Genomic DNA, 12,506 nt, shown 5'->3' with positions numbered 1-12,506 from the left:
ACGAACCTCCAAATTTAGGGGGTTCGCACACGAACACCTCAAGTTCTCACCATTTCTACTGTTCGGTGTTTTATCCGTGATGACAAAACACGGAAGAAGATATTCAGAATTTGCCTTGTCATGTCCTGTCGCGACCAATCGGGAATAACAGTGGATCTCAAACTTGGGGGCGTGAAAGCATCAGAAGAGGGGCGAGACACCTCAAGTTCTCACCATTTCTACTGTTCGGTGTTTTATCCGTGATGACAAAACACGGAAGAAGATATTCAGAATTTGCCTTGTCATGTCCTGTCGCGACCAATCGGGAATAACAGTGGATCTCAAACTTGGGGGCGTGAAAGCATCAGAAGAGGGGCGAGACGCCACATAAGAGAAATGTATACTATCGGTGGATCGAGTTTTGTGATGATGACAAATATTTTTATGGATAGAAATAGAAAAGTTTTTATCAGTAGCCAATGAACAATACTGATACAATACAAAACACATTAATCCGATTTTGAAGTAGTCAATATTGCGATTTATTTGATGTTTTGCATTCTACATACAACTCAAGTCCATCCGACCAGGCTCGACGTCGCAAACATATTTCAATTTGCTTTCGTGATGATCAAAGTGTTTGTAAAAATCTAGCATGCCGGATAGAGAGGATGAATGGAATTGAGTATTAGTCAATCAGTGGTATGCCAAATCGCGCAGCTATCAACCAAGTGAGTGAAAATCGCTTTCGGGGACAACAATATAATAAAATAATAAAATGTATCTTTGAGTTAGGTGTGATCCAACTCTATCTCGTGTCACACAAAAACATCCATGCAATATTTGATGTGTGATATCGTGGAAATAATCACGCTGCAAACAATAATTTGTGTCGACGTGTTTTCGGTATTGATCGGTGTGAGCATGCGATACTTTTGAATACGTGTATCATGTTGAGTTGGTGAGGTTCTTGTGGGCATCATCCGCTAAACCAGAACTGTTGCAGCCTACCCGGGAGTAAAATGTTAGAAATCCAATATCAACTCGTATTCATATTACCCAAGCAACGCCTTTTAGTGTTTTAGTGTTTAGGATTTTGCGATGACAATTATTTTGGAGGAGAGAAATGGAAAAATTGTATCAATACTACTAACATCAAGACAAAATGCAGTGTAGTCTAAATCTCCGATTACTTTACCGTTCTTTATTCTACATATAAGGTAAGTATACTAAGTATACCTGATTAGGATGCATGTAATAAACATTTTACCAATCGCTTTGGTGATGATGGAAGTGTTCGTGATAAATCTGTTGACCAAGAATGTTTTACATTGGACACGCTAGATAGTATACGAAAAGATTCAAGCAATATTCAACTTGCAACAAGCAAAACCGGACGCATGCTATATGCTCGCGCCACTTTTTCTTCTTATCATACAAACAGCGGTTCAGTTAGATGGGCAAGGTTTGTGGATAAAACACATGGCGATGTGTAAGTAATTGACCTTGTTGGGTTTTGTAAGATGTCGATATTTCGGAATGCAATGGCGACAGCATTTTTCGATACGCAATTGTGATACGGGAAAAACAGATCACCGATTGAGTTGAATTTCAAATCATTTTGTGAATTTTTTGACATATACTACACCGGAGCAACACTTGAAATTAATGAATATAACATGTTACCATGTCTAAGAGCTTGAGATAAACCACCTCAATTTCGGGTTGGAAAATTAACACAGTGATTGTATATCGTGGCGTAATATTGTCATACATAGTGAGTTGGGTGCAGATCGATTGTATTTATCATGGCTACTAAACGTGTAAGCGATTGGTCTGACATCCGGGTTGCGAAACGTTGATTCCATATACGGTATAACTACCATAGTGAATAATTGGACTCGACAGGATTCCCGAGTCATTTGTCGCACGGAATATAAACTACTTTTACAGGTGCATAAAAAGACCGGTCGTTGGAACATAAATTCGGGTTGAAAAATTACCACAGTACCACGCGTCATGTTGTTATAGAGCAGGGGCAGGCAACTTCTCTAGTCGGCGGGCCGGATATAGGAAAATTAAGTACTTGGCGGGCCGGATTGCTGAATTTGCTGAACCATTTATTCATCTATACAAGGAATAAATCGTATTTAATGAATGTATTTTAACGGCAGCAATGTCACTTCACAGCCATTTCTCGCCGATAATGACGAAGACAATGTGGATTTGAGAATAGCATCGTCAGTGGCGGCTCGTGACAATATCGGGTGGTGGGGCAAGGGCTGCATGCGACTTTTTATCAAGATGACGTCACAATGGCGTTTTCCTTAACGTGAACAAGTAACTTAATGATGGTACGGTAACATGAATTTCCTGATCCCGAGATTCAACACGGTTGACGTTAGCACTAGACCTGACTAATTATCTGCAGAAATGGAAATGACTATAACTCGAGAGATTCCGTAAGCCTAATTGGAAAGGTCAACGAGTTCGGACACACACATACGCAATTGTTATCTCATACATTGGGCCTGCCATATTGAATCCAAAACATCATTCTGAAGAACTAAGAATAGCAGCCTCGGAAATTCGGTCTCGGTACAGCATAGGAGATTTTGGCCTTGAAACTGGAGACTGTAACACGACACATACGGCTTTATTGCTGTCTATAGGTCTGCTGCGAAATCGCCTTTAGAAAATATATTACCGAATAAATACGTGGATGAAAGCCGTAAATTTAGTGCACTGTTACATGACATCATCGAGAAGTAGCCTCATGGCCCTTTTCGGTATGGTACACTGTCAAAATTAATGCGAACGACCGAATTTTGCGTAAAATTTACTGAGGAATAGGCTGATCAAGTGATCAGCCATTAGCCGCCATCGAAAACGAAATAGCTATCGCGCTTGACAGGGGGTTGTAAGCAAATGGCTTGGTGAAATTGACATTGGAGAATATAATATCAAAGTAAATATTTGAATGCAAACTGAGAATGATATCATCATCTCTTCACCTCTCTCAGTATGGAACACAGTTAACGTTACCACCGATACACCGGCTTTTGCGAGAAATCCGCAATGCGTTGTAGGCTAAAGTGTCAGATCAGAGCACATCTCTACCATACTCGACCTGGATAACGAAATTACTGCCCTAATCATTGAGCGTCAACCTTGAGACTTGGCACAGTGTTCGATACTAAAATCAAGACATACGCTGCAAAAGCTTACGACAGATCTAAGTAAGGAGCACCGTTAAAATCAATAGAGACCAATACCGGCTTTGCGTAAAATCTGTTAGCGATAAATGACGAGTCAGCTCTCACTCGACTTAGGAAACGAAATTACCACTAACATAGTTCAGTGACAAACTTAAAACTTGGTACAGCGTTCGATACTAACATTAAGACTTACCGTGCCAAATGTCATAACCGATCTCAGTATTGAACATCGTCAAAATCAATGGATACCAATACCGGCTTTGGAGTAAAATCTGTTTGCGATACATGACGGATCAGCACACACTCAACTTCGGAACCGAAATTACTACCCTAAACTTTAAGTAGAAACCCTGAAACTTGGGGCAGTGTTAAATATCACCATCACAACTTGACATACCAAGTTTCAACAGTTTTCATGCTGTGAAACACCATCAAAATCGACCTATACCAGCAAAGGTCGATGAAAAGCATATGACGGTAACCGAGTTCAGATATAGATACGATTGTTACATCACACCTTAGGGGCACAGACCTATTGTGCCCCGGTTGCTCGGTAATTTTATGAATATGAGAGAGTAAATTAGTGTTTCTTTATTGTGCGCGGCTTTGAGAGAATAGACAGTGAAAGCTTGTTATGAGCGCTACCGGGGCATGCCCCGGCTAGGCATTCGCAAAGTGAAAACACAGAAGAGAATTCGATTTTCGCAGAGACTTCGCTATATATGGGCATTTACAAGCGAAAGGACAAGAAGAATACGATTTTCGCTGTGATTTCGGTATATATAGATTGCTGTGAGTTTATAAATGGTAAAGAATTGTTATTGAACAGAATGTTTGGTGGGGCAATGCCCCAGTTGCCCTATAGGACGAGCCGCCACTGAGCCAGAGATGAGCATGGATTAGGATTAGGTTTTGAAAAAACAGGATTTGTGAAATTTTGACGGATTTGGATTGGATTTGGATTAGACATTTTTTTCAGAACGGATTAGGATTTGGATTGGATTGACCGATTTTCTGCGAGATTGAAATGTCGTGTGGCGAATGGCGTAAAACTTTATTCAGATCAGTTATTAATGTACTTATGGTTACTAAGTTATCTTGAATCAAGTGAATCGTTGGTTGTGAAAGAAAATTTTCGAATCCCTTCATTGCATAAATTAGTATTTTTTCTGAATTTCCAGTTGGAATCGGATTAGGATTGGACATGGACTTGAATATGAAAAAGTTATGGATTAGGATTTGGATTTGGATTTGAAGGTTCGGATTTGGATTGGATTAGGACATAGAAATTTCAAATCCGCTCATCTCTGCACTGAGCATCGTCATACAGGCGCCACCATGTCTGGTCCTCTCTGATCAATCAACACACGGTTCAATCCTTAATTAAGATTTCAAGGCGTTCGATAAGTCCAGTACCCCAAATTTACAAAGATATCAATTCATTAGGGTTGAGTAGGTGACGAGATAGCGTCGTTGTTCCTCAACCGGGGATCCACGGCGCAAAGCATTTTAGGGGGCCTGCAAAGCCTCTACATTTGAAAAGTCACCGCGGGGTTGGATTCAACGGTATCGCAGATAAACTCGCCAAAGAAGCTGCTACGTTTCCAACACAACGATTATCCCGGTGACATCCCCCTCTCCCTACAAGAAGCCAAAATAATTATCAAAGAACTGACTCACACAAGATGTAAAAACGAATTTGAAACGAATGATTTCGAAAATCTCTACAAGCGAATTTACGCAGCACATGATATCTCGCAGCCACTGGGACTATCAAAAAGGGAAACAGCAATATTGTCACAGCTTCAGACTGCATTGCAAGCTGAACGGGCGCGCACCTACATGGAATGGGTTGTCAAAAAGATGGCCTTTGTGCAACATGTGGCGTCATAGAGACGGTTGAGCATCTCTTGTTGCAATGTTCTCGATATAGCTCGGAGCGATACTATTTTAAGGAGATAGCACTACGAAACCATGTGCCAATAGACGTTGTATCACTTCTCGGCAACCCCTACACAATTTTGCCTGTGATATGATGACGTTTTCCTCACCGAGAGGCAACTATAATGTAGTAGGATAATCCAGCGCACATGCCTACAACACTTTGGCCTCGTGCACAAGGCCGTAGCAGTTAAGCGCCATAACCCTCAATATACATACATAGCGTCGTTGTTCAACTGTGTGGCCTAATTACTCTCGATATTGAATTCATGCGGCCGGCGTCCTCTATGAAATTTGAAGAGTGGCCCGCGACCCGTTTGACGAGTTGGCAAACACTGGCATAAGCGGTGTGTTACAAAAGCCTAGGAGTGTGCTGTGCAGTGCTACATATCGACAGTTGCGGAATCAAAAATAAGAAATATCAGCCTGGTTTAAATGACCAATGTAGTCGACAAACACCATGATTACCACAAACGACATCAGGGTTGAGTACATCATAAATGCCGATAATGCAAGTCTTCTCGCTTCGACCTTCGACGCACTGCGCAATTGCGCATACACGTACATAATAGCATACAGTCACTAAAATTGGATCTAGTAAGCAAGTTGTGGGGAATCTCGGCAGACTGAGGCCGCGGGCCACATTATCATGTAAGACGGAAACAGTCCGCGGGCCGGACAAAATCCCTTCGCGGGCCGGATGCGGCCCGCGGGCCGTATGTTGCCCGCCTCTGTTATAGAGTCAGTTAGGTGTTGAGCGATTGTAAATTTATCATGTGTACTTTACGCAAGCGCCGTGCATGTTAACGCATGCATGATTATTCCTACATACAGCTTGCGAAACGTTAATTCCCGGTATCGCATTTACCACAGGTATTTATTGGATTCGGCAGGATGTCAGAGGCCTTTGTTGCACATAATATTTAGGTCACTGCGCGCTTCCAACACCTATTTTCCAAATCCGCGCGTGGAGAATCAGCCATATGCACGGATATCCACGCCACTTGAGATTTATTGTGACCGAAACAACGGTTACACATAGTCAATACGAAATACACATCTTGCATACCACGAACCAACACAGCACGCTTTTCTGAATTTCCGGTGTTTGGTTTATTTATTATATTTCACGAAACGATACATGCCGATTTTTGCAAACAAAGCACCTTTTTTGCATTTCCGGTTTCTTTGTTTATTTATTATATTTACCTCTCACCAGCGTGTACTTACACTACTTGCGAAATTCAGCTATCGATTATGTTGGTGACGACATTCTAATAACATGTTAGGTTAGATAATGAGCAGAGGTCTCGCGATTTTCATATTATTTTTCATACAACTGAAACATGTCTGAATGAATAGTTGAATACGTACGTGTTGACTGTTCAATGTTCATTGTTGATGTCCAATGTCCATACACGTATGAGCGGTGTGCGCCTGTCAGTGTGACACATTCATAATTTCCCTTACCTTCGTTTTGCTCTTCTGACATATCGAGTCGGCTACACTTTCATTCAAATATTCGAACAATCAATCAGTGAAGAAATCACCGTGTATCCAATGCTGGTTTAGGGTCATGATATAACTACATTCTACCAATATACGATAGGAATTAGAAACGTATAGTTAGAGTCAATATTCCCTATAAGCTGCGCGAGTGTGCGCGAGGGCACTGCTGATACGGTCTGCGCATACAGAAAATCTCTGCCGCGCAAAAGTAATCCACTTCTGGTTCGACATATCACTATGTCTTCCGCAAAAGGCATTGAATCTCGTCTGACCAAACTGACGACTATTTTACATGTACAATGTACATCACTAATTTGTAATCAGTGATTCCTAATAAGTAGGGCTGGGCACAATGATTCGAGTACTCGAATCTGAATCGAGTATTATTTTCAATGATTCGAGTCGAGTAGCAAAATAAGATTTTTTTGAGTAGTAAAATTATACGCTTCTCACCACTGAAAGTTAATTAATCAACGAGAATTGTAGTTTCGATACTAATTTCCACTGTTGAAGCCTTGAAACCTTGATTGGCGGTATCATAGCATACGAAATCTATGGTACAAAGCTACGAAGGTTACTGGACGTAGCACATTTCCGAAGTAATGATTATCCCACAACATTGTAACCAAGTGGAATGAAATCGGTATGGTCCAAAAAATACGAAAGGATTTTTTATGAGATGGATAACAGGCATTATATTCTTTGTGGTGGCATAAATGGTACATATTTGAACTTTGACGTAATGCATTTTGTTATGACGTCATAATGAATGATACTCGATTACTCGACTCGACTCGAAGCATATTAGGTGATTCAGAATCGATTCACTCATGTACTCGATTTTGCCCAGCCCTACTAATAAGACGAAGCGACGCCATCGCGGTAGAACCGTTGATTTCAACCCGAGTGCTCTGAGAAACACCATCTCCTCTCTCCATCGGACGAGAAACTTCACGATCCTCTTCTCTAAATTATATTGCATTTGCACCCATTAGCGTCGCATTCCCGTGTTCAAATTAATTCGTGATAGATGTACTGTACCTGTTTTTCTTTTGAATTGGATATTTAAATTTAACACTGTGTTATTGTGTATATGCCTGCGAAATGCAATGCATTGCTGTTCATAATAGTTTCTCAACAGGGCTTTGCAGACATTGATCGTAAAATGCTGAAACTGTGCAGTGTAGGGCGTTGAATTAGCCTACATCAACTTCTCAGCAGCAAATATCAGATTTTTTTCTATTCGTTTAAACAGGAATATTCTATATTCCAATTAACTTGGTCGCCGCTGGGCAGACTGGCAACGTATGCACCAATATCAAATCTCAACTAATTGCGAATTTGGCAGAAATCGGATTTCAATAGACAAGGCCATACTCTCATATAGTTCTTGCTCAAGTCAAACTTGCATATTCGTATATTAAATCTGAATGTATGTCTTGAGAGTAATGAGTGCATTGCCGGTATTAGGACGTCACATCAGTGTTTTAATTCTTACGCAATATGGCATTTTTACGATCCGCCGTATTTTTCATTACCGCATAGTAATCGCGCAAAGTGTTAATACTGCATCTGATACAACCTCTCCGTATTACTTTTCGACTAAACGATGGGCCTTTAATATGGGGGGAGGGCGCCATGCCATGATATTTTCTAAAACGGTGTTCGAGTAAACAAAAGATTATTATGACATTTCCACAACATCACTATAATTTGCATTCTATGATGCAGACGAATGCCTAATCTGTCGAAACCTGATACCTCCTAGGATGCATCCATATGAATCAAGCTCTGCACACCTTCCGCATAGCTTAATTTGCAGGTTTTGACAGTCCACGCGAGCGAATTAAGACCGTTTTCACAATTACTTTCTTACTTACTTTCTTGAGTAGATTTAAACTCAGTTAATTCTACTTCTACTTCCAGTGGGTGTAGGTTGCTTTTATAAGTATTACTTCTACTCGTACTTGGATAGATTATTGCGTCGCTAAACTTCCTCTTTTAAATGGGTAGCTTTCTTGACTACTTTGATCCCCTCTGATAGGTACATGCGACAGTCTGTTATTATCAGCCAAAATAGAGGATCGAATACGAAGCCTCGAGAAGTTGAAACAAATTCATGTGGTACAGTACACTACCAATACTCTAGTCTATCTACACCCCTGACACACGAAACCTGAACCTACCTCAGACCTTTACTCCGGTCTAATTTGAGTACGTCATTTTAATCCAAATCATGCATGCACGTAGGAACGTATAGGATTTATGACCGCGATATAATTCTGAGTTAGGTTCTGTTTTGTTGCAACACCCTTTTCGGCCCTTTGGGTGTGAATACACGTTATTTTCGCTTTCGTAAGCTGTGATCATTTCGCTAGCGGTCAATTTATTTGCATTGCAACAATGGAGGATCAGTTGAACGCCGGAGTATCACGAACATTCCGAACGTACACAGGATGCAGTGATTTAATCAACACCGTTTACTTGATAACTTGAAATTGAGTCGTAAATTCAAGTCAGGTCATTTTTGCAAAGTAATTCGAGTCAAGTCAAGTCATACGATAAAGTTGACTCGCGTAGCAAGGTAAACATGTTCTCTAGTAGGAATATAGGAGACTTGACTAGCAATATAGACTGGCCTTATTTAGTTAGTTGAATTAAACATATTTTACCGTGCTAGTCGTACTCGAATTACTTAGCGAATTTTAGTCTCACGTTAGTGTATACCAGGGGCGGGCAACTTAGGGCCCGCGACGTGATTTTGAGCGACGCGCAGATAGTTTCCTGTCTTACATGATAATGTGGCCTACGATCACAGTCTGCTGCAATCTCCTGCTACTTGCTTATTACGTCAAACTAGGCTGACTGTCTGTTGTCCTTATGCGTGCGTGTGTCAGTAGCGTGCGAGAGTGGAGCTTATGCGTAAGTTCGTCAACATGAGAAGACTTGCATTGCCGGCATTGACGCATGTACTGAAACCTAATGAATTGATATAATGGTAAATTTAAAAGAATCCCAACCCCTAGTTCGTATACAATACATTATATCAGGGGCGCGCAACATACGGCCCCCGGTCACAGTCTTCCGCATTTCTCCACTACTTGCTCGCTATGTCAAATTATAGTGACTGTAGCTTATTCATTCTTATTTCGGAAAAAAATAACAGTGATTTTTAGTTACTCTTTGATTTAGTGATTTAGTGATTAGGTGGATAAATACGCATTTAATGTATCGATTCCGGCATCTGCCCGCCAAGCACTACATTCCCGCATGAACGGCCCGCCAACCGGAGAAGTTGCCCAACGTGTCAGTGAGTTTTCAGTAAAGAAGTACTTCTAGTATTTCGGAGTAATCAAGTAAGTTTTTTCCTACTTGCGCTACTTACACAAGTGGTTATGTTTACTTCTACTTGTACGAAACATTTCTTGGGCATAAGTACATACTTTTATAGTTTGGATTTCAAAATGTAAAAAGTAGTTTTACCGGAAAAACTGAGTAGAAGTATAAATGGAAGTAATGTAAGAACATAAACACTTACGTTTTTATTTCGAGTACGACAGACCTACTCGAAACTCGAGTGCTCTGTTAAAAGTAAATTAGATTTGGAATATGCTTATATGACTATGATGAGTGAAATTTTCATGACAAGTCGGCGAAAGAGCCCCGGTATCACGGTAACTGGATATATATTTTCCGAAAATTGCACGTAATTTCTTGTGTCATTGATCATTTTGTGTTAGTCGTGTAGATGCACCAGCAATTCCGAACGTGGCAACCTCAGACTATCTGCTAAAAAGATGTAACCGATTAACCAAATCCACTTCCTTTGAAATTATTAATTTCAGTACTGTTCAGATATATCTTTATACTTAAAGTAGTGTTGAAATGTATTTGACATTGCTACTTCTATATACTTGTAATTGAGTAGATATTTACATCTACTAGCATATACTTGAGTAGCAACACAGACTGCTATATTGGTCTCTCCGTGTAACAGGGCATGAATTAGCTTAGTCTTCAGGGTTTTTTACCAGTGTGGAGTAGCAATTTGAGCCTGGCCAAGGTTTATCAACTGCGCTCTTGATCATGAGCAGATGTTGTAATGTATACAAATTTTAATATAAGCACACATTGTGAATAGTTGGTAAGAAAACTCAATATTGCAATTGCATGCGGAAAATATTCGGGTTCATTTTAATATGAATATACTATTCAATTGTATATTGAAGTTCTGTACTTCTAAGAAGCTCTTCGATGGCATGCCATTAAACATATAGGGAGTGCGTTAATGACAATTTCAGATTGAATGCGTCTTGTACAACTGCAAACGACGTGATAACATACTCATATATCTCTTCTTAGTGCACATATATTGATAATATTTAATGGATTTCCCACGATGATTTCTATAGTACATAACGCCACCTTGTGCTCGCAGTGACCCCCCCTCAATCGTCCAGTTTGTAGCTAGCACAAGATACGTGTGATGAAGCTCTGGGCCAGTGGTTCCCAACCTTTTTCGACCCATCGCCCCCTTTTCAAGCTCAACACCGATCATCGCCCCCCCAAATTTTGTGTACCGAAAATTGGGCATACAAACTATAATCACCGGCGGGTTGACTAAAAAAAAAGGTCAACTTTTTGGCTCGAAGCCTAATTTTGACACTTTTTCAACTAAATTTCCGTGGGTTGACTAAAAAAAAAAACAGGTCAGCTGTTTTGGCGCGTCGTCGCGCCCCTATCGCCCCATTCGCTATTTTCGCCCCCCATCACCCCCTTTGCCCATTTTCGCCCCCTATCGCCCCCTTCGTCATTTTCGCCCCCCTAGACCGCCAAATCGCCCACGTTGGGAACCACTGCTCTGGGCAATGGGCAATCGCGTAACACCGCCGACAATATGATGTGACGTAATTCCATTGATATTTGATAACGCCCGACAGTATGATACCATCTCCCGTCGCTCCTCAAGAGTCTAATGCAGGGGCGGGCAACTTCTCCAGTCGGCGGGCCGGATATGGGGAAATGAGGTATTTGGCGGGCCGGATCTCTGAAGCTATACATTAAGCGTGCATTTATCCACCTATACAAGGATTACTATTATTTCATGAAAACTTTATGTTTGAAGCATATAAACCAAAACAGGATTCAATGAGTATATTAACGTATTGTATTTCAATAGCTGTTGTAGTCAATCAGACATCTGTCGTCGATCAAAGTTGCGAACAGGTTATTTGAACACTGGCCTCAATTAAAAATCACTATTATTTTTGTCCGAAAAAAATAATGAATAACCTACTGTCACTATAATTTGACGTAGTGAGCAAGTAATGGAGAATTGCGGCAGACTGTGACCTCGATCCGCGTATGTTGGGCACCACTGGTATATCGTAATGTATACGAACGAGGGGTTGGGATATTTTTAAAATTTACCAGGATATCAAGTCATTGAGATTGAACACATTCTGTAAATGCCAGCAAAGCAAGCATTTTCGTGTTGACGAACTTACGCGTCAGCTCCACTCTCGCACACCACTCATACATGCATTCGAAAGATTAACCTCTACATAGTCACTATCATTTGACGTAATAAGCAAGTAGTAGGAGATTGCGGCAGACTGTTGCCGCGGTCCACATTATCATGCACGACCGGAAACTCTCTGCGGGCCGTATGTTCCCGTCCCTGGTCTAATGTATATCGGCTAACTTCGTCCTAGATTCTCTAACGGCCGGCCTCAGGAAAAACACCTTACCATACCAGCTTTGACATAAACATTCAATTCGGCTCAATGACGGGACATCCAAACAACATCGTGAAATCTCTTGTTTAAATTTAGCTACCTTGTTTAGATTTGGAGTTAT

General features: G+C 40.8%; 1 protein-coding gene across 1 annotated transcript in view; it reads right to left on the bottom strand.

The window, feature by feature from the left end:
• Positions 1-12,506, bottom strand: part of LOC145445026 (uncharacterized) — a 155,345-nt gene that overhangs the window by 104,936 nt on the left and 37,903 nt on the right. The window lies entirely within an intron of this gene.

The sequence above is a fragment of the Botryllus schlosseri genome, chromosome 8, assembly GCF_051294905.1.
Source record: "Botryllus schlosseri isolate E-star chromosome 8, Bs_hap1, whole genome shotgun sequence".
NCBI lineage: Eukaryota > Metazoa > Chordata > Ascidiacea > Stolidobranchia > Styelidae > Botryllus > Botryllus schlosseri.
This window is presented reverse-complemented; position numbering and strand designations above follow the sequence as displayed.